This window comes from Pelophylax lessonae (assembly GCF_965119305.1).
Source record: "Pelophylax lessonae genome assembly, chromosome: 2".
Lineage (NCBI taxonomy): Eukaryota > Metazoa > Chordata > Amphibia > Anura > Ranidae > Pelophylax > Pelophylax lessonae.
The window spans coordinates 667,012,948-667,036,214 of record NC_138769.1 but is presented as its reverse complement, the minus strand read 5'-3'; the positions used below and the strand labels follow the sequence as shown (position 1 = coordinate 667,036,214).

Here is a 23,267-nt window from a genome sequence, read left to right as displayed (position 1 = left end):
TGATGTCACTACTGTGCTTCTTTCTTGCTGGAGAGAATACTGTACCTGATAACCTGCAGTGCAAGGATCTCCCTGCTTCTGCTTAAATGGAGCTATGCTTCCTCCACCACTCCTACTGCTTCTTCAATATTTCTACACCAATTATGAGATCCTTGGTGGGGACAACACCGACATAAGGAAGCAAAACCATAATCCTCTACCAGGATGCCCCCACACCGACACAATGCTGAGCAAGGCATAGTAGTCAGTAATGGGAAAATACCCTGCAGGGTACCTACAGGCAATACTGGTGACTAGTCATTTTCTCTCTGCTTGTCTTTTTGGGTACAGCTTCCACAGTTAATTCCCTTTTTAAAATTTTGAAAGAGTGTGGAAGGGTGCCAAATTTTAATTGTTGTTGCTTTTCCCATTAGGCAGATTGCCCCCTCAATTCCTGTCCATTTAAGTGAGGAAACATCTCTACACAGCCAACAATAAAAGCATGTTTTCCATCAGAAATGGGAAAGGGTAGAAACTCTGCCAAAATTTTAATGGGGATATTTCCTTTACTTCCTGTCTAGGTGATGCGCGTAAAACCGAACAGGAAGTGAGTTGAAATCATATCAAAGGCAGCAATAAAAACCTAGCAGAGATTTTAACACTGTGCCCACTCTACCAACACCATACAGAAAACATTTTTGCTTCAATTGGGCTTTAAGAAAACCATGACAGTAGTGCTAAGGGCTGCCATTGCTGACTTCATTCTAAAACTTCTAGTTACCTGGCTGTTGTGCTGATCATTTGTATTTAGTATTTTTTATATTTCAGAAGAAGTATTTAAATTTGGGGTTGTGACTTCTGCTTGAAATCATTTGCTACTTCATTTCAAAGTCAGTATAACAACTAGGCAATTAGCTCTTTCTGTAAATTCCACATATTTTGATAGATTTTCATTAAAGCTTAACTCCAGACAAAAGAAAAGCATATTTGCAATGCTGTATTATTTTACCTCATTAAATGTATTTTTTTAATGCAGTAGTGTAAAAACCTGACATTGACTTTATATTAGCCTCTTGTGGTCCTCTTTACAGCAGCTCTTAAACTGGAAGGAGGTGTAAGCAAATGCAGTTAGCTAGTCTTCCACTAGGTGGCTCTGTCCCAGAATAGTGTCTGGTTACATGGAGTGGTGTCATCAGGTGCTAGGTCCCTTTTACTTAGAGCCCTTCTGTAGTGATGTAATTGGTGAGTTAGTACCCACATAAAAGTCAGGTTGGGAGGAGTTTTAGTGCAGGGGAATGGAAGCGAGAGACCCCATTATCAGGCAGATTTAGCCAGCAAGTTTAGACCCTGGACAAGGCTGGAGGACAGGGTGAGGTAGACCTTAACCCATAAGAGCTGGCTGTATATATCCTGACTCTTATGGTGGATAAGGCTAGAGTGGGTCGCAAAAGGCCTTTTAGGCCAGGCCAAGTGTTTCTTGGAGTGGGTCTAATACCCTGGAGGACCTGGGAGAAGTGTAGTCAAGTCAGAGGTTACTGCAGTAATCTTGTCTAAGAAAGACAACCTGCAAAGAGCTGTGAGCTGGACACAGACTGCCTAAGGCAAACCAGGACCCTCTGAGTGAGTACTGATGACCCCAGAAGAAGAGAGACAGTAGGGAAGATGGCTTACTAAAATGTACTGCGTGCTACTTTCATATGTGACTGCTGTAGTTCGTTCACTATATGTGATTGACAAAATGCTGTCGGGTGACTCTGGAAGTATGTCTATGTAAGGTGACTATAATGCTATCTGAAAATAACATCAGTAAAGTGTAGCAATCCTAACTTTCTGTGTGGACATTCCTTCCTTGGGATGTAAAGGTCAATGGCCGGGAATGTCTGGCATAGAGATGGGCCTAAGATGGCAGAGGTTGAAAAGCTCAACCTGGTGGTTTGTTGTTCTGGTAGGGGTAGAAGCAGGGCAGGGACCTGTGCTCTTGGTGCCCTTACTAGCCATTTGCAAGCCCCCTTACAGAGGGGCAAGACTGGGAGCCAATGAGGTGTACTGAACGTAAATATACTGACAAGGAACATGAGGATAGGGGAAGAGAGCTGAGGGATGAGCTTATTAGTTTTCTTCTTTCACTGTCCAGTCAGCATGTTGGGGGTGGGGCTATGTAAATCTCATGACTGGATGGACATAAATACATATCCTTTGGCAGGTAAAACATCTGCCATATATAGGTTTCATCTGTGAATTTATCTGTTTGCTTTGAGGTCAGCTTTAAGCCCCCTGTGCAATGCATTGCTTTTTTTTAACATGTTGTTTGCCACTTTTGTCGCACAACCGCATAGAAAAGCCCATTCACTTGAATGGGCATCCATACATGCAACAAACGCACCAAAGTAGCTCAAGTACCTTTTATTGGCACTGTACTTGTGGGCTTCCATCAGCATACGGCTTCCTCCCAGTCGTGAACATAGATATCAGATTTTCCCAGTCACCCCCATACAAAGCTAGCTGACAACTTAGCTTGTATACGTTTTGGAACCTTCTCGTTATTAAAAAACAGTCACACAGTTTATATACAGCATGGACCTCCCCCTCCTGATTAGATTACCACACAGGTCAGTGGTTGCCTGATTACATTATCATATGCAAATGAAATTGTATACAGAAATAAAATTAACCTGAACTAATTATCTAGCCATCTGGACAGAAACAATATGTGATTTCATTAACATTTAACAATGGGACAGACAGGCTTAACAGAAACCACATTGCATTTCAATACACAGACAATAGGGAGAGCCTGTCTCTGACATTGAAGTTCAATACACATTATCATAAGTGTAAATACAGAACCCATTTGAAGCAATCCAAACCATTTCTCAGTGTCCATTAAGTATCTGTCTTTCACTCCCAGTGACGATGAGTACCGTCACAAGGGCATTTTATGTTTTGATGCATTTTCACAGGTTCTGTCATGCAACAAAATGCAGGACTGCTACCCACATTTGGGATGTCATCAAGAATAAATAGCACTGCAAGCGCATTGCGCTTTTGCCAAATTATTAGTGCATTTACAAAAATGCAGCCTTATCTAATCCCATTAGGTAAACAACACAATGATCCTTTTCTGGTCTATGGGAATTTAAGTGGAAAATTGTGTCTGAGAGCTAAGCATGTATTCTGTGTTGCCATGTATTATTTGTTTATGCAATGTAGAGTATATACTATAATTCAAAGTTTATTTTATTTTTCTAATTTGGGTAACAGTATTCCTATAAGAACACGTCACCCATGTGTAGCATCTAAGAGGTTAATTATAGAACAAATCCAGTTTTACTCGGAATCTGCAAGAATTCTTCTCCCTCTTTAATTTACTTATAGCATGCCCCTAGCTATGTGTTGTTGTATTCAATCCTCATCAGTGAGTCAATGGAGGAAGGACATGGGAGGGGTGATGGAGCATGCCTGAATGTGTCACTGTCAATACTTTTATATGCATTGACAGTTGTGGCCAAGAGAGCAGGGAGTCATGGTGAAATTGCATCGATGCTGCTTCTGCAGTGGGGGCTGGGGACGGTTAGAGTAGGACGTGACTCAAAGATGGCAGTTCACAATTAAACAAAATAAGTCTATCATACAGTTTCAGCAGACTATAACCATTGACATTATAATTTGCATTATGTTTAGATACATGATTCAGAAGTAATTATTGCAGTGCACTTTTTAGCCCATCACATGCCTCAGTCACAAGTAATTTCAACTGTGCAAATTTAGCAAGCTAAAATAATGAACAAAGAGTGGTCACCTTTCAGTTACAAAAATTAATAAAACGAAATAACCAATAGATCCAGTGATGTAAGCACATAATCTTATATGCAAATGTTGTCCTTTTCTGTAAATGTCAAGTTTTACTTTGCATCCCAAGTCTCTTTTTTCTGTCCTTAAAGTGATGAGCAGCTTTGCTGATCTTTCGGTTCAAAATATTAGAGGGTGGGGCCAAACTCAACTTTTACAGAACAAGTGAAGATTTTCCTATAACCTCAGCCCTGGTGGCTCGGACATGTAGTTACCTCTGCTTTTGTGGGTTTTTTCATCATTCACTTAATTTGAATTTGCCTGGCTAATCTCCGTACATCACTATGATTTAAAGCATGGGTGTCCAACCTTTTGGCTTCTCTGGGCCACATCGAGTGTAGAGAAATGTTCTCGGGCCGCATATAAAATATATACTATAGTTAAGGTATATAAGTAATAAAATGCTGCCGTGCCCTTCCCGCGCGGCCACACCCCCGGACTAATTTAACACAACTAGAGGATGATCAAATTGAATGGAATCAGTATACGGAGGTTTACTTCTTCTTAGAAATATTAAAGGAACACTCTAACCACCATGACCACTTCAGTGATTTGAAGTGGTCATGGTGGTAGGAGTCAGAAACACTGCACATGCTCACACATACCCCCCCCCCTCCCCTCTGAGGCAGCCGCTGCCTACCGTTAGTTGGAAGCCGCTGTGGCCATGCCCCCGACCCGACTTCCTTCCTCCCCAGCAACAAAAAAAAATTGGCAGGGGGCAGTGGGCCGCATTGCCTGGGGTTCTGGGCCACATGTGGCCCCCGGGCCGCAGGTTGGACATGCCTGATTTAAAGCATTATTTTTCAACCTTTTTACTTTAGAGGGATCCTTAAAATAATTTTCAGGTTACAGGGAGCCCCTGTTAAAATTATTATTTCTACAGATTATAGAGCATTAGTCTGATAAGTAAGATGTAGATATCAAAGTGGAAAAGTGTCCCCTCACATTGGTGGTTAGTGGAGAGAAAGTCCCTTAAATTGGTGGTCAGTGAGAAGCTTTCCCCTTACATTTCCCGTTACATTGGGGATCAGTGGGAAGAAGTCCCCTTACTTTGGGGGTCAGTGCAAAGAAGTCCCTTTTACACTGAGGGTCGGTAGGGAGAAATCCCATTACATTGGGGGTCGATGTGAAGAAGAAGCCCATACATTAGAGTCAGTTGGTAGAGTGCCCCGTATATTGGTGGCCAGTAGGAGGAATTGCTATTTATAGACAGCTTTAAAGATAACCCAGAACTATACAGGCACTGCCAGGTAGGAGGTCAAAAGGCAGTGAAACAACAAAAAACCTCTGGAGTATTCATTGGGTTCCACTGGACCCTAATAATGAAAAACTGGTTTAAAGTAATATTTATTTACAGGCAAACCCCTAACTATATACAATATATTTTCAAAAGTATTGGGACGCCTCACCTTTACACACACATGAGCTTTAATGGCATCCCAGAACCCTATGGTCTTTGTCCATAGGGTTCCATATTGAGTCAGCCCACCCTTTGCAGCTATAACAGCTTCAACTGTTCTCGGAAGGCTTTCCACAAGGTTTAGGAGTGTGTCTATTGGAATGTTTGACCATTCTTCCAGAAGCGCATTTGTGAGGTCAAGCTCTGATGGACAAGAAGGGCTCACAGTCTCCGCTCTAACTCATCCCAAAGGTGTTCTATCTAGTTGAGGTCGGGACTATGTGCAGGCAAATCAAGTTCCTCCACCCCAAACTCCCTCAGTCATTTCTTTATGGACCTTGTCTTGAATTACATTGTAACTGTACTGTCTTTCTTTACAGTGCTGTGTTTTGACCTAGGCCGACAAGGCCCAGGCCTAGGGCGTCACTTTTCAGGGGGGGTGGCAAAAAAAGCCACCCCCACCACAATAAAAGCCCCCCCCCAACCTGTCCTCCTGAGTCCCGGCTCCCACGGCTGCCTCCCACACACATACAGTCCCCAGCGGCCGATGGCTTGCTGTAGCGCGACACTTGTTATTATGGGCAGGATGGGGCATACTTGCACGGGGGGGGGGGTTGGCATCCCCATAGAGTGACTGGTGACTGGCCAGACTAACTGCACTTAATTCATCTGGCAGAGACGGACCTTAATGCTCCGCCTAGCCTACCCTCCTCTGTGCGGCATTCTTACACATTGCAACTTCTCCCCGGGGCGGGGTCTGTGTTGATAGGAGGAGAGAAAGGAGGACGAAGGAAACCCCCAGGCCAGGACAGCAGGTACGAATCATGATTAATAAGTTACTATTACTCCAATTAATATAAAGTGCTCAATATGCATTATATTTATATAACTGTAATAAAGTGTTCCATGCTACAAACTCATTAAACAGTCCACATTCAGTGAAAGTTCATGTACTGCAAACTTTGCAGTACATTAATTTTTACTGAATGTGGACTGTTTAATGAGTTTGCATTGATTCCAGTATGCATGGAGCACTTTGCAGTGAATGAACTTTCACTGAATGTGGACAGATTAATGCGTTTGCATTGGTTTTAGCATGTGCAAAGTGCTCCATGTTGAATTCAATGCAAACTCATTAAACAGTCAACATTCAGTGAAAATTCATGTACTGCAAAGTGCTCCATGCTATAATCAATACATAATTGATATACACTAATAAGCTGTGGTATTATGAAACAGATGAGGCTGCACTGATTGCCACTGGTGAGGCGGCACTCTTAAACTGCACTAATAAGGCTGCACTGATATGGTACACTGATGGACACTGATAGGCTGCACTGGTGGCCCCTGATGAGGCTGCACTGATGGTCATACTAAGCCGCACTGATGGTCACTGATAAGCTGCACTGATGGGCACTGATGAGGCTACACTAATAAGGCAGCACTGATATGGGCTCTAAAGGGGCTACACTGATGGGCACTGATGAGGCTGCACTGATGGACACTGAGGGGCTGCACTGATGGGACTGTACTGATTGGCGCTGATGGGCACTGATAAGGCTGCACTAATGGGCACTGATAGGACGGCACTGATGCCCACTAATGAGGCGGCACTCCTAATTTGCACTGATAAGGCAGCACTGATATGCACTGATAGGCTGCACTGGTGGACCCTGATGAGGCTGCACTGATGGCCACTGATGAGGGCAGGTCTTAAACAGGAAGGGGTGTAGCCTTGACAGAAAGGGGTGGGTCATATTTAAATTAGGGGGTGCACAAGTTTAGTCAGGCCTAGGGCAGCACAAAATCTAAATATGCCACTGTTTCTTTATATTGTAAAGTGCTGCGCAATTTGGTGGCTCTATAAAGATCCTGTATAATAATTTATAATAAAAGAAAATAATCCTAACTGGACTGTCATTCTTGGGCCAGGATATCTTCAGGCGAAAATACAAGTTGATGAGCAGAAACTGAGAAACAATCATAACTTGCCAAGTAAAAAAAAAAACCCATAGCAACCAATTACATAAAATGACAGTTAAATTATGGTTTTTACATGTAACTAGACTTTGCACATTACTCATACATAACACAAGTTTTGACTTTATATTTCACTTGTTGCATGCTTGTTCCAGGTAAGTGAATCAGAGAGTTTTGGAGCCAGAGGCAGCTCAGTCAGGCATCTAGCTTGTTTAAATGGGAGTTGACACTGACAGCCCTTGTAGTTGCCCTTTAGTGGTTGTATGTTGTATGCATATGAGCATTGCATTAGATCCTTGGATAATCCTTATACTGTCCTTGCTTCTGGCTTGCTCTGTTTTGACCATCAATTGAAGGGCATTTATATAATTATGCTTATGAGTACAGTTAAGCTGTAAAGTACATGTTTTGCAAACACTTACTCGCTGCATTCAAACCATTAATACATCTTGCACATTAAGTTATACTACATACATAATTCAGTGGCTCATATACTGTGTGACCAAGACCTCCACGGTGATAATTGGGAAAGGAGGAATGGGGCTTTTGTCTTGGATGTCTTATTTAAACAAGCTTTTGAAAATGCAACTTTCAGACAAGGATTGGCTATGGGCAATGTTTTATGCATTCCTTTCTTCTGGCCATTAACATCTTCAAGCACTGAAAGAATGCGGCAAGTCTTTGCCTGACCTTGTCCGTCTGACATTTTTAGGTCATTTTTTACATTAAAATAACCTTGAGAGCATGGGCTGAGGATAGTTATTTTAAAAAAAAGTGTTGTACAGATAAAAGCAAAGTAAAAAAGCACAGAAAGTAGCGGTTCAGCATTAATCTAGCATTTATAAATCTGTGATGACATGGTTCATAAAAGTAACTGAACAGAGGTGTTTTACTAAGCACATTCACACAATGGTGTGAAAAGGTATATTAAGTGCAAATGGTTTACTAAAAGAAAATAAACTGTTCACATTGTAAGGGACTTTTCCCCAGAGTTTAGTGAATGAGGTTAAGCGCTGCTGACTTCCATCATCCAATCCTGTGCAAGCAAAATTGCAGGGTTTTTTTTTGTTTTGTATTCTCCTTGCATGTGATTGGGTATTCTTTGCAAAATGAAATTTCACCACATTCACCAAGCTCTGGGGAAAATGACCTTGCAAACAGCGTTTTGGGCTGGTCATACACAGTGCAAATGTGCTTCCTGCAACCGAAAATAATTTGCATGATTCCCCCATCAACACAGACAGTGTTGACAGGGGAATTAGTAATTGTCTTCTCCCGGCGGGGGGTAGGCCAAGATTCAAACCATGTATGGCCGGCCTTAAGGCCCGTACACACTTGACGAAAATCGGCCGAAATATCCTCCGATTTTTCTCTCTCTTGCTCAGCGTTCATTACCGTTTTTAGTTGACAGTGCATAAATGTTCACAAAATTTCTCGTCCGATTTTTCTTTTTTTGGCACATTTGTTCCTAGACTTCCGGGTTGTCAGCAACCTCATATCATCCTTTCAGGTCTTTCGTATCCGATTTTTCACGGACGTACTGCGTACACATTAAACGAAAATTGGTCGTCTGGGGACAGACGATAAAAATTTTGGTGTTTGTCCCTCCGTTTTTTTTTCCTTGAAAATGACGGCGTCGGCTGCTGAAAGATGTGTACACACTAGTCGAAAATCGGACGATTTTACCTCGGACGGGAATTTTCGGCAGATTTTCTACTAGTGTGTACCCCACTTTAGTAAATCAACCCCCATGTAATCTCTTCCCACTCCCTAAGCATTGCCTTGACCCCAGGATTGAAGGAAGAATAGAGGCTGGGGCAAGTCCAGGATGACTTGGGAATAAAATGAGTTGAATGCTGCTGCCCAATAGACTTAGGACATCTAGTGGAAAGAAGAAAAGGTAGTGCTAGTGAAATCTCACTAGTAAAGGTGACTATTGCCGCAGCAAGCTGTTTTTTTATCTTATAATGGGTTTTTCTTTTTTTGCCGTATTATTTTTGTTTGGAGGTCAGCCTAAAGTGTAACTAGAAGGAAATCTTTTTTTTTTTTTTTTTTTTTTGTTTTGGGTAGAGTGTAGAGGATTAGAATACCCCTCAGGCTTTATTGCTGTCTGTTGGTGTCTATGTCCTCTATGGGTTATAACCCTTAGTACATACAAATTGAAAAGCAAATTGCCTTTAAAAGTGTGTCTAAAACCATTTTTTTTTCTGTTTTTGGATAGCGGGAAGGGGTTGGGACCCCTATCAGTTTTTGTTGTCTACAGCGTACCTTCTGGGAAAATACACTCCCTCTTTTTCTCCTACTCACAGTGGAAATGAGGCAAAATAAAAAAAAAAAAATGTAATTCTCATCACAGCAGCCGTGGATAGAGGGGAATTCTTCAAACTGGGCCACTTTTTCCAATGGCAGCTGTCTCAAAGAAGATATCCTTTATTTTGGAGGGATTCCTTTCACTTCCTGTCATGTCTACAGGACAGGGTGTGACGGAAAATCTCTCCAATTGGATACAGATGGAATACAAAAAATAAGATCTGGCACGGCAGGGGATACCTGTCCTCATTCTTTCCAAAACTAAAAAAAAAATCTTTAAACATGCGGCAATCGTAGAACAAAGGTTTTGGTGCAGCTTACATTATGATCAAATCCTATCTGTTATTTTGTTCCTCAATCAATTGCTGGACTAGGCGACGGACTGGATAATCTAGATCCAGAGGTTCCCCTCATTCTGGCCAGCGAGCGTGTGCAGACCGCAGCTCCGTGGTAGGTCCAGCGGGACATAACCCCACTGGACGGGGGCTGGTTTGCGAGTTAAATGTCTGGCGAGGACGCATACGACCTGGACTCGGCCTGAGTCACAGCATTTCTCCTGGCCGACAGCACCCACATTACAATAGAGTGGTGGTCTGTCCGGAACGGTTTCCACCCTCTTCCTGGTATGGTAAGTAGCTGTCCCCCCTCTACTCCTGGAGGGTTTTGAGGATGGATGTGGACCCCTCCTTGGAACAGTGGTACCCCGGGTTCCCCTCCTTCCCCCCAGCCCCTCTAAAATATCAGGGATCGCTGTGTGTCTTTCGCCCACCCCCCCTCCCTGGATGAGGTTATGAGCTGGCTGTTGCACATGCTCTTAAGGGAGGCTGGTTGGAGTTGCTGCTGACCAGGTTTTTCCAGGTGAGCAACGGGGGGTTGAGCAGAGTTCTCTGCTTCCCTGGGGGTTGGTGACTGGGGCAGAGATGTCCTCTGGGCACCCTGTGGCGGTTGTTGGTCTGGGGAAGCTGATAGTTTAGCATCCGCGGGTACACGCCTCACGCGGCTGGCTCCGGCTAAAAATGTAGGCCTTGGCTTTGCGGCCTACTAGTCTGAAACTACATTAGGTGGCCCCTGTGAGGGTGGCTGAAGTCACTGGCTCCCGTTTGGGCATCCGCCCTCCCCTCCGCTGCCCCTGGGTGATCAGCTCCACTGGGGCTCGCGTCCAAGCTGCTGGGCGCCCAAAAAAATTGAGGCCGTGGCCTGCAGGCCTACTAGGCCATGTGTCCGAGTTGGGTGCCTCCATTGGGGGAGCGGCCCCAATGCGTTTAGCTGAAGCCCCCAATCTTCCTTTGGGCATCTGCTGGGCTGGGATCCATGTACTTGTGGCTGTGCCTCCACAAAAATTTAGGCTGTGGCTTGCGGCCTGCTAGGCCGTGTGGTCAGCTTGGCCCCTCCCCTGGAAGGGGTGGCACTGTGGGGGCACTTCATTTTTTTAATGACAGCCTAGTCACCATTATTGTGTGGCCACCTGCCCATTTTAGCACTGCAGGGCCATCAGGGTACCCTGCCTGCACGTCCGCGTCACGGCGGCCCTCTTTTAAAGGGGGCTATTTCCTAGTATGTCCTCTATGGGGGGCTCGGAAAGCGACCCCCTTGTTTTTTTTGCGGGGTCCAGTAGATGGTCCATTTATGGGCCCTTGGTCAGCGTCCCCTTTGTGGGATCGCAGTTGGTGGCCTCCCCTGATTGTTATGTTTTCTGGGTGAACTTAGTATATAGCAACCCTACTGGGTCTGCGTCCTAAGTGTTGGCCCCAGTGCTGGCATTGTTTGAGTCAGCAGGGGATTGTGGTACTGGGGTACCTGGATGATCTTCTTCTGCGAGCGGAGTCTCCGACTACTCTAGTGGACAACTGGAGATTTCTCTGCGAACTCTGAGGGAGTTTGGTTGGATTCTGAAACTTCTGGAGTCTGTTTTGAATCTGTCCACCAAAACTGGACTATCTGGGTCTGATTCTGGACTCGGCCTCAGCCAGAGTGTTTCTTCCTCTGGAAAAACTCCAGACATTGCAGGAGGCAATTCAGCTTCTGTTGTTCAGCAGACAGTCATCCCTCTGGGCTTGCAGGCGGTTGCTGAGCCTGATGGTGTCCTCTCTCGAAGCAGGCTGTTTGTACAGTTCCACACAAGATCTCTGCTAAAGAGATTCTGGTGAAATGGGACAAGGATCCACGGTCTCTAGAGGTGGCTTAATTTCTGGCACTTCTACAGAAAAAAAACTTTTTTCCCCCTGTATTGGAGGGTTGTCACCACTGATGCCAGCCTGTCCAGGTGGGGAGGCATCCTCAGCACAGATGTGCTCAGGGGGCCTGGACTCTGGCAGAGTGCAGACTGCCAATTAATGTTCTGGAAATCTGAGCTCATTGGAAAATTTGTCTTCAGGGGTGTTCAGTACAAATTCATTTGGACAATGCCATGGCTGTGGCCTATGTCAATCACCAAGGGGGCACAAGTAGTGTCCTGGCGGCTCGGTAAGTAGTTGGCATTCTAAGGGGGGCTGACCGATTTATCCACTCAAATTTCGGCCATGACTCCTATGCAGGATCAAACCAGAAGGATTTTCGTCCAGACTGACCTCGCCAATCTTGGTACACCGATCGGAATATCACCGATATTCCTTGGGGACTTCCTCTCAGGGAGGATCTGCTGTCCCAAGGATCAATCTTCCATTCTGCTTTACAGTCGTTGGCTTTGACAGATTGGCTGTTGAATACAAGGTGCTTAGGGATGGAGGTTTGTCTGAGTCGGTGAATCCTATGCTGTTGAAAGCTAGGAAATCTACTTCTAGGAAGATCTACCATCGTACGTGGAAGACATACATTGCGTGGTGTGAATCTCTTGGGGTCCATCTTCACTCCTTTTCATGGATCGGATCTTAACCTTCCTTCAATGAGGTGTTGAACAGAAATTGGCCTTAAGTTCCATCAAGGGCCAGGAATCAGCTTTGGCGGTCTTTTTCCAATGACCTTTGGTTCCTTCAGTGCGGGCTCCGTTGCCGCGCTGGGATCATAATGTGGTGCTTTCAGCTCTATAGAAGCCACCCTTTGAAAATATTCGGGAGGTTTCCCTGCTTGTGTTTCCCCAGAAGGTGGCCTTTTTTGGTGGATATCACCTCTGCATGCAGGGTGTTGGAACTGGTGGCGTTATCCTGTTGTTCACCTTATTGGTGATTCAAAAGGATAAGGTGGTGCTTCGCCCCTGTCAGTCATTCCTTCCTAAGGTGGTCTCTGACTGTCATTTGAATGAAGACATTGTGTTGCCTACCCTGTGTCCCAGGCAAAACATCCAAAGCAAATTGCCTTGCATGCCTTGAATGTGGTCTGGGCAATTAGGGTGTACCTGGCAGCTACAGAGTCTTTTAGGAAGTCAGACTCTCTATTTGGGCTCATGGACGGACCTCACAAAGGGTTGTTCACTTCTTCTGCGACCATTTCCAGATGGATCCGACAGACGGTGGTTCATGCTTATTGCATCGGGGGTCAGGTTCCTCCTTTGCCTGTCATAGAGCACTCTACTAGAGCGCTTAGTGTCTCCTGGGCTTCCGTCATCAAGCGTCAGTGACGCAGGTTTGCAAGACAGCCACCTGGTCGTTGGTGCAACCATTTTTAAATGGATCAGACAGATGGTGGTTCAGGCCTATTGCATCGGGGGTCAGGTTCCTCCTTTGCCTGTCAAGGAACACTCTACTAGGGCGCTTAGTGTCTCCTGGGCTTCCGTCATCAAGCATCAGTGACGCAGGTTTGCAAGGCGGCCCCCAGGTCGTTGGTACGCACTTTTACAACATTTTTATAAAGTGGATGTGTTTTCATTTGTGGATGCAAGGTTTTGCTGGCTGCTGCTTAGAGGACCTGGTCCTCTTTGATGGTTAGCCTTGGAAAAATGTTTCTGCTTTTTTCTCACCCCTCATGTTTAACACTGCTTTGGGACGTCCCAATGGTTAAGAAGAATCAGGAGCTGTGTCTGTCAATGAACAAAAGAGAAAATGGGATTTTTGACTTACCGTAAAATCCATTTCACTGATGTTCATTGAAGGACACAGCACCCACCCCTGTGTGGAGTTGTAATTCTCCTGACACTGCTTTTAACAAAACTCAGTGCCAATAGCTGAGAGTGGGTGTATACCCCCTGGGACTGCCCATAGGCATAGTCAAGCTTTTTCCTGCCTAGTGTCCTACTCCTGTAGGGGGCAGTATAACCCAATGGTTAAGAATAATCAGGAGCTGTGTCAATGAACATCAGAGAAATGTATTTTACTGTAAGTCAAAAATCCCATTTTATCTGTTGAACTGCTTAGGACGAATTCCCACAGTTGCGTTGCGATGTGTGCAGCAGTGTGGTGCCATTTATTCTAACTGACCATCTCACCCTTTTGTGCTCTTTTAAAGGGAAAGAAAAGATGGCTTCAAAGGAAAAGGAAAGTTGAGCTTCAAACAAAAAGCTCTTAACAAAGCATGACAGTTATAAATCAAGTGTTGCATGGAGCACAAATCTGATGCACTGACAGTTTAAAAAGTTCTGGAGCTTGATCTGCTATAAGAGATTAACCCACATATGATGCAGAAAGATGCATGTCAGCACAATATTTTTGGCAAAATGTGGCACTTATTCAAGTGCAAAGAAGAACACATTTTGCCAAAAACATTGTGCTGTCATGCATCCGTGATTTCATAATACAGGAGGTGATCACATAGGCCAGATTTATTTTCTGGACTGCTTGTTTTATATGAGATTATTTTTACTCACATATGGAAACTCTGGTCATCTAAAGAACATTTGCATCTATTTTTGGAGTTATTGTTTACCAGGTCTTTATATGACTTGACAGACAACCAGTTCTTTCAGTGGTGTTTAATACTGTCTAAAGAAAAACTGCACTTTGAGTTTGGGGTTTGCAGACAAAATGCTATTTTGGTTCTATGACGAAAAGGTCTTTCACTCTGGCCATGTTCCATCTGGCCATCTTAATTCCCTCAACTACTGGCAATTGAAACAATAGCCTCAATTCTCAAAGCTAACCCACTTGAAAAAGGTTACTTTTTTCAAAAGAGAGTCCAATGAGATTTAAAATGACAGTCATGGCTGAAATAAACATATAGGGTTTTAAAACCTCAGATAGGTCTGTCCACTCTTCTTCTCTTTTCCAAAGATGGTGTTCTTGGTCTGGTTAAAGCAAACAGAAATATATTAATGCACTTACCATGTTCACATATACTGTACAGCTGACAGCGAAGCTGAGGTTGATTAAACTAAAGACAAATTAGGTCAGGTGTCACATTATTGATGGCTTGTGTGTTTAAGAGCTGGATTGTTATGAGAAGACAGTACAGAATCTGTCTAGAATCTTAGTGATGGGCTGTAATCAGCAGCATTTCTCCAGGTCTGTTGAGGTTGGGCACACATAGTCACTGTGCAATGCCTGTCATTGTTGATGTGGTATGAAATGGATTAAATTGCATTGAGAGTAGCTTGGGTGACCCTGTTAGTGATTGTGTTTTGGATATTATTGACAGCACATGAGCACAGCCCTAGTGTTATTATAGGTAAAATAATAATTGAATGCATTTTAGTGGCAGTATGACTTTTTTTTGTAAAAAAAAAAAGCCAGCAATATATATTATGTTAAAGCAGATCTATTCTAAAAATAAAATGTATCTAAACTCAAAATCACACCTATAATTGTAGTACCCCTCTGATACCCCAAAGGCAGAATAGCACCATCAGAGACAGGGGCAGTCTAGCATTTCAAATACTAAAAATAAAGTGCATCTAAACTTAAATAACACTTTATTAGTTCTAGCACCCCTCTGACACCCCAAAGGCAGCAAGCACCTCCAGAGAAGGGGGTGGTGTAGCATCTCACCCCAGGTCTGAGTCTATGGCTAAAATAGGGGACCAAGAAAGGATATTTGCTGTCAATCTTGTCTTTTTTAAAGTTTTTTTGCAGAATGGTTAAGGAAGGTTAGGGGTCATAGCTACTGTAGCAGATCAATTACAGACTCTCCAGATCAATGCCCAGTTTCACAGTGTCAGGACCTTTAAGCTGACCAGGCAACACTGTAAGCACATTCCCAAATTTCAGTGCATTCTGCATGTGAATCAGCAGGCCCTTCTGAGAGACCAGCCTTCTTCCTGACTCTCTGCAGCAAAGGGCCTCCCCTGGGTCTAGTCCTTTGTACAGCTTCCATCAGACCTGGCAGGACAGCTTCAGGTCCATTTCAGCACATGTTAGCCCCACAAAAGGCTGTTGGGCCTAAAAGCAGAGCTCCATCCAGCAGCACCTCCCTAGGTCTCAGTTCAGGAAAAGAGAGAGAGCACATGGCCTTTTCCAAATATTTATATCCTCCCCCAGCATAGATTGTGGCCCAAACCTCCTACTTGATTGATTGAAGACAATATAATCATTCATAAATTAGTTTTGTTTGTAAAATCTCATACAATGACCAGTGATACCAGTGACATCTATCGTGACAGTGAGAAATCACAAGCCAACTTACGCTTAGGAAAAAAACAGGTGAAAAACTATAAAATTAGTCTGAGCTAACTACAGCCCAACCAAGAGAGCTACGTAATATTGTGCAGCTTATAAGTCCTTAGACATGGTGGCTACATTACTTTTCAGGAATTTCCCCTTCATTTTATGCTTTGTGGTTCTGTCAATAAGACACTTTTTTGTCTTAGGATGACAACGCTCCTTGTACAGTATTTATGGAGCATCAGTGTTGCCACTCTTAGCTGGTCTCTTGATTTGGACTTCACATCCTACTACTCCACATATTTCCATTGCATAGGGAGGTGTGTTTTTGTGGTTTTTCTGTATCTGATAGCTGATACTGTACTTACAGAAAATTAACTTAACTTAGAGCCGTACTTGCAAAAAAATATGCTTATCTTTAAAAACAAAACAAAAAGAGTCTTCTATGCACTGCTTAGCTGCAATATTTAAAAAAATGTTTTATATCCTTCAAGTGTATTCTAACAGGTCTGCTGTAGTAGATAAATAGTAACTGAGCCTCTAAAGAAAATTACAAATTCTGTACAGCAGCCAGTAACACACAAGGTTCTGGTCACATGCTCTGCTTAAAGCGGAGTTCCAGCTGTTTTTGTGTTTAATAAGACTATTAAAAGTCAGCAGCTACAAAAAATGTAGCTGCTGATTTTTAATAAACACACACTCACCTGGGCTCAGAGGAAGTGAATTGAATGTTGCTGGCCATCAGACCAAGGACATCTAGCTACAGAAAAATTACTCCTGGTGACTCTTCTGAATTCAAGGAGATCCTATTCCCTGGCACAACAGGGGGATATCCCCCTTCCCAATCCCTCAGGAGCCTCAAAGACCACGCTGCAATAAGGCTTGTTACCCCTGTAGGGGTGTATACCTCCGGTGAGTACGGGAGTAATTGGAGGGGTGCACCTGTGTGTCTCACTCACCACTCACATCACCCCTAAAGGTTTTAAAGCACCTTAATGTCACCGAAATTGCTACTGTTCACCGATTATTGAATATATATTTTTTTTTCACATCACTGAATCACTCAGCAAGAGAAAGACTGTTGATTTGCTGTTTTTGGTTTTTGCTGTTTTTGGGACTATTATTTCACTGCATGAGCATTATTTTTTGCTATATTTATTGTTATATTCATTTACCATCAGTATAGATGTGATTTTATAATTTTACTGCACGGTTCACTTATATATACCGGTTAAAACACACACCATATTAAGTGTGCTGTCACACACTCATATTCTCTATATACACTCTTTTTACTGGCACAATTATTTATTTATTTACTATTTGCACTCAAACACTTTATTACACTCCAACAGGAGAACAGTTTTTATATTTTTTTGATACTGTGTTTTCAATTAACACTATAGCACTTTAAACTGGAATATTTTTTACTTCTTTAGCACTTTATATTAGGCAGCGCCACTTTACCTCACCTTACCCACACACACTCACCTGTCCCATAATCCAGAGATGTGGTCGCTCAAAGCCTCGGTTCTCTCCCTCTCCTCTCCGCGGCGCTGGCATCACTAGTGTGGGCACCCGGCTGTGACAGCTTGCGGCTTCACAGCCGGGTGCGCACTGCGCATGCGCGAGTCCCACTGTGCATCGTGAATGGCTGGGAAATCTGGGACCAGTGACATGTCCCAGAAGATTGCAGGGAGGGAGGACGAGAGGAGAACTTCCACTCGAGCGCATAGGTGACCTGAGTGGTAGTGGGAGCGGGTACCTGTCAAATCTAGGTACCCCCCCAAAAAAAAATGACATGCCAAATGTGGCATGTCAGGGGTCAGGAGTACTTAATGTGAAAGTTCCACTTTTGAGTGGAACTCTGTTTTAAAGGGCTGGGTGGGAGGACTAATGTTTAGGCAGAGCCATAAAACCATTAAAGTGTTACTAAACCCAGGAGCCTGCATTCACTAAATCTGGTCTCCCACAGTACAAAGAACATGGAGATGCAATTATTTTAGTAAATATAAACTTCTAAAAACCTTTTCTCATCAGCAGTTAGAGCAGTCTTGTTACTTCTATCAGTGCCTGGTTAAAGCTTGTATGCAAGACCCCTGACCCTCTGTCTGGACAGTACTGATTGGTCCTGTGCTGATCACATGCACTCTCCCAAGAAAAAAAAAACACTCTAGAAATACATACCAATCTGAGCATGTGCCGCCTGACTCCAGTAACTCTGTCTTATCCGGACATGTATGGGGACAATGCAAGAAGAGGATGATCTGTGCATACAGGATCTAACAACCTTTTTCACACAATGCAGAGGATTAACCCCTTAGGATCCACAGTGAGCATATCAAGCATGCTTTACTGCATATACCGACAAATTTTACTGTTGTGAGTTTAGTAACACTTTAAGCCTTGATTTTTTTTCAGTGGTTGAAATTGGATTCTCTGTTTTTATTAAACTCTTTGTTCATCTGTCATGAAAAAATACCCCAAAATCACAGATGAAAGAGTCTACAATTTCTCCTTTAAAATTGTACAGTAAATATATTTGTAAATTAAATCTCAAAAACAAATAACAAGGCTGCAAAATGGTAAAGGAAAGGCTCGGTCTAATAAACTACTGGGATTCAAGGATGACATGTACATAATTTGAATTCACATGATTACAGATGAGGGTAATGACTGTCTGCGGCACTGGCCAAATGCAATGCGAATGCCAAGAGACATCATTCAGTTGGGAAATAATCTCCGCACTGTCTTATCACCATAAAACCAATCAACGAAGGAGCTGGTCAGTGCATTTAATACATGTTTGGGATCCGTTTTCTTGACTAATGCTCTTGTCTATAATTTCAAAGCAAAGGATAGTCATTGTCCTCGTTCCAGCTTCACCAATAAAAAATACAGAAACCTCATTTCTGAACAACTTGTTGCCAGCCTGTTTACATATGTAATACGGCTTGAGTGGTTAGTCGTTGCAGAGATAATTGCCTGCAATTAACTTTCTATGTAGCTTAAAGGATCAAATGGGAGAGGAGTTTTTTTTAAATCTACTGGGGGAAATTTATCAAAGTGTTTAATGACTCATAACAAGGCATCTGTCCAATGCAAATGTGAGTTATTTTTTAAATTTTAAAATAATGTTATTTTCAATTGCACATTCTGGACCACTGTAGGAAGACATTTTTGTACACATGCTCTAAATTATTATTTTATTCTATGCCTTAAAGGAAAAATGTAGCATATATTCATAGACCCCATATTTTGAGTTGTTAATGCAGTTTTTTGCTTTTGATATTATCTTACAATTTCATAAAACTTTAATTTTTTTTTTAGAAGCTTGTTTTTCCACATTTTTGCAGCTGTATTAAGAGATGTGTAAATTGGCAATAGGAGATTTCAGAGGCTCAAAGCAGTTACTTTCTCTCATTCTTTTCTCATTCTTTTGCTCTCATTCTCTCTTTATGAACAATGGTTAAGATATGATATCATCCACATGGGGAGTGGATCCATTTAAGTCAGTCAGCTGACATGATACGTAACTTACTATAGGGGTCAAGGCAATTCACTAAGTAAAGTTAACTTAGCTTATTAAAGTAGTGTTAGTGAGGGGATTATTCGAAGTAAAGCTGTGCTCACTTTGCGTACCCAATAATGTGCAGCACAGCTTACCTATTTACACCGCTACTCTATCGGGTTTATTTACTAAAGCTGGAGAGTGCAAAATAAGGCTCACTTCTTCATAGAAACTGTGATGGTACTCACCATCACTGGGAGTGAAAGACAGATACTTAATGGAGAAAATTAGAAAATGGTTTGGATAACTTCAAATGGGAGAGTAAAATTTATCAACGATATCTCTCAAGAAATAGGAAGAGTTAATCCTACTTTACACTGTGAGACCTATAGACTGTTGCCATGAAGTCTGTGACTCCTAAATAATCAAAGCAATGCTTACAGGTGTATTCCATGTACTTCAATGTAAGAGATGCACAGACTGTCACTGGCAGTCGTTTCCTATTGTCTGCCTATTGAGGTGGGGTGTGGTTTCTGTTAAGCCTGTGTGTCCCATTGTTAAATGTTAATGAACTCACATATTGTTATGTCCAGATGGCTAGATAATTAGTTCAGGTTAATTCTATTTCTGTATACAATTTCATCTGCATATGATAATGTAATCAGGCAACCCCTGACCTGTGTGTGATAATCTGATCAGGAGGGGAGGTCCATGCTGTATATAAATTCTGTGTGACTGTTCAATAAAAGGAAGATTCCAGTACAAGCTAAGTTGTCAGCTAGCTTTGTATGGGGGCGGCTGGAAACTTTGATATCCATGTTCACGACTGGTAGGAAGCCGTATACCGATGGAAGTCCACAAGTACAGTGTGGGTTGCGGTTCCATTACAGAAGCCAATCAGCTTCTAACTTCAGCTTGTTCAGTTAGGCTGTGGCAAAAAAACCTGGAAGCTGATTGGTTTCTTTGCAGAAGTGAGACTGATTTTGCGCTCTCCAGCTTTAGTAAATCCCTATGTTTCCAAAGGTTTGGGCACACTTGGCCATCAAACCTATACATTTTTCAATGGAAGGAGTGCCCGACCAAATGATTTGAGTCCAAATGTATATATTGGATTGCACTAAAAACAGCCAGTATTTTCGGGGGCCAAAAATGACTCCTCCATCATTGAGGCTTCATGTAAAATTAGATTAGGTTAAATTAAAATAGGGTTTCTCATTTTAACTGAAGCCCTGGTGAAGAGGGGAAGGGGGGGGGGGTGTTTTCTGGTAATCTGTTGGGTAGCTCTGTCTTTTGTGAGCAGCCTAACCAGAGACAGTGAGCTCTACTCATTTTTTTCCCTCTCACTATCGTATATGAACTCACATCAAAGTCTCTGCCCCTCTAGGATTCTTTGTTCTTCATTGGGGACCAAGCATATATGGGCCTTTTTGGACAAATCTAATTTCAAACTCATGGGGATTAGTTGGTGAAGAATTACCGTGGGCTTTTGCGTTTCAGTGGGAATTTGTGCCCATCCAGTCAAAAGAGCATTTGTGAGATCAGATACTGATGCTGAATGAGAATTGCTAGTTCACAGTCTATGTTCCAGTTCAACTTAAGGATGTTTAGAAGGGATAAGGTCAGGGCTTTGTGCAGGCCACTCCAGTTATTTCACACTAAACTTGTCAAACTATATTTTTATGGATATGTCTTTCTCATGCTAAAAAAAAGGTCTCTCCCGGACTGTTGCCATGAACACAGGGTCAAGTGAACAATTGCTAAAATTACTTTGTATGCTGTAGCATAAACAGTACCCTTCACTTGAAAAACCGAAACTCTGTAATTTTAAGGGGTATCCACATACAATAGCAGTGAGCATTGTTGTGTACTGCAGTGCACATACATTGGTCGCTACTGTAAGAGTGCATTGGGGTATCACTTCAAATAAATGTCACTGCACCCCAATGCATTTAGTTACTGTATATCTTGGTATATACAAAAAAAATTAGCACATAGGCTGCTGCAGCCTTCCACGTATCTCAGACACCTGGACTGGTACCTTGGGATGTTCCTGTTTTGCTTGATGATGCTTCCAATAATGCTTACTTTGAGTAGGAATCAGTGAAGGTGTTTCCACACATTGAGACAGTATGTAAAGGATCTTCAGATATGGAATCAATAGGGTTGATTGTCTAAAGAAACAGAGGGGTGGATTTACTAATAGAAATAGACACTACATTTTTCAAATGCAATTGCTGCAGAGTATAGTAAATAAAATAAAGCTTCTCTTTGCAAAGAATACCCAATCACATGCAAGAAAAATAGAAAAAAAGCATTTTGGCACATGGCACATGATTGGATGATGGACGTCAACAGAGCTTCCCCTCATTTACTAAGCTCTGAAGAAACTGTACTTGCAGAGTGCACAATCCACTTGCCTTTACTAAATCTACACCACAGAGTGTTTGCAATGTTATATTTTCTTGGAAACAATTAGGTATTCAAATGAACATATGTTTGCTTTATTCACAAAGCTATATGAACATTCCCTTAAAAATTTCTGAGACAAGAAGTAAAGGGAAATTTACCCAGTGGTACACAGACAGCAAAGAACAAAATGTCAGGTATTTTAACCATTCCCTACTGTATCAAAAACAAAAAAAAGTTTTGGCTATACATATATTAGGTTAGCAGGTTAGGTTAGCAGTACTTCACTGGACTTGCGGATACAGCTAACAGAGGGTGAAATCAGGGAAAGGCTGGATAAAATTAACACAAGTAAATCACCAGGCCCGGATGGCGTACATCCGAGAGTACTCAAAGAACTCAGTAGGGTTATATCTAGACCACTGTTCCTGATCTTTGCTGATAGTATTTTGACAGGAACTGTACCAGGTGACTGGAGGAAAGCTAACGTGATACAGATCTTCAAAAAAAGGGCAGAGGCATAGCCTGGGAAATTATTGGCCGGTCAGCCTGACGTCAATAGTATGTGAACTTCTGAAAGGGATGATAAGGGACTATATCCAAGATTTTGCTAAAGATAACAACATCATCAGCTGTAATCAACACGGGTTTACAAAATGGCGTTCTTGTCAAACCAGTCTGTTAACATTCTACGAGGATGTAAGCTGTGAACTAGATAGGGGGAGATTTGTGGATGTGGTGTACTTGGATTTTGCTAAGGTGTTTGATACAGTTCCCCACAAACGCTTAATTTATAAAATAAGGTCTGCAGACATCGACCACAAGGTTTGCTCTTGGATACGGAACTGGTTAAAGGGGCGTGTCCAAAGGGCGGTAATGAATAACGCATATTCAGACTGGTCTGGGGTGGTAAGTGGGGTCCCCCAAGGCTCAGTCCTGGGACCAATTTTGTTCAATTTATTCATAAATAGCATTGAGGATGGGATCATTAGCTTGATCTCAGTTTTTGCAGATGACACAAAATTAAGCAGGGCAATAACTTCACATCATGAGGCAGAAATCTTACAGAATGACCTGAACATTAAAACAGAGTGGGCAACTACATGGCAAATGAGGTTTAATGTGGAGAAGTGTAAGGTATTGCACTTGGGGACTAAAAACATAAAAGTACAATACACTTTAGGGGGGGGAACCTCTGGGAGAATCAGAAATGGAGAAAGATCTGGGAGCCTTAGTAGAAGATAGACTTAGCAATAGCATGCAATGTCAAGCTGCAGCTGCCAAAGCCGGCAGAATATTAGCATGCATAAGGAAGGGGATGTATTCCAGAGATAAAACTATAATCCTACCACTTTATAAAACTCTGGTC

At 42.6% G+C, this 23,267-nt stretch overlaps 1 protein-coding gene across 9 annotated transcripts in view; it reads left to right on the top strand.

The window, feature by feature from the left end:
- Nucleotides 1-23,267, top strand: part of GRIA4 (glutamate ionotropic receptor AMPA type subunit 4) — a 526,033-nt gene that overhangs the window by 404,191 nt on the left and 98,575 nt on the right. The window lies entirely within an intron of this gene.